We start from the raw sequence: 545 nt of genomic DNA, 5'->3' as shown, positions 1-545 counted from the left end.
TGTTAACCAAACCTTCGAACGTCACTGATTCTGCAACTCACTGCATTTCGGAACATCACCTCCCTTCAACCCCCCGCCCCCCCCAACCCCTTCGCCAGCGCCTCCGGGCCATTCCTGCGGCCGGAGAACTTCCAAAGACTAATTAACTTCTTGGGGACTCGCTAATTTCTCGGGGCTTGGACATCCCTGTTGCCAGCCTTGACTCTATCTCCCTCCGAGGCCTTTCCTGTGGCCTAACAACTTCCCTTGGCGGCGGCACCTCTGTTCCTCTGTGTGGGTTAGGAGATTTCCATCAGCAACCTGACACGGTCTGGCAAGTGGCATGGCATGTGGCACTCATCGACGAGTCATTTCGATCTCTCTACCGTTTCATTATTTCGAATTTTTTTGGACACGTTGGCTCGCTGGACACGCACCCGGACTCCTCTGATTGAGCTCCCTCGCCCCCTTTAATTAGCATACTATAATTGCTTCTTCATCAATAAGTTTCCTACGATTAGTTTACCACCACTGGGAAGGGGAGGGAAAAGAAATCTCTGTTTGCT

The sequence above is a fragment of the Penaeus monodon genome, chromosome 31 (assembly GCF_015228065.2).
Source record: "Penaeus monodon isolate SGIC_2016 chromosome 31, NSTDA_Pmon_1, whole genome shotgun sequence".
Taxonomy (NCBI): domain Eukaryota; kingdom Metazoa; phylum Arthropoda; class Malacostraca; order Decapoda; family Penaeidae; genus Penaeus; species Penaeus monodon.
The sequence above is the reverse complement of the archived record's forward strand: the minus strand, read 5'-3'. Positions refer to the sequence as shown.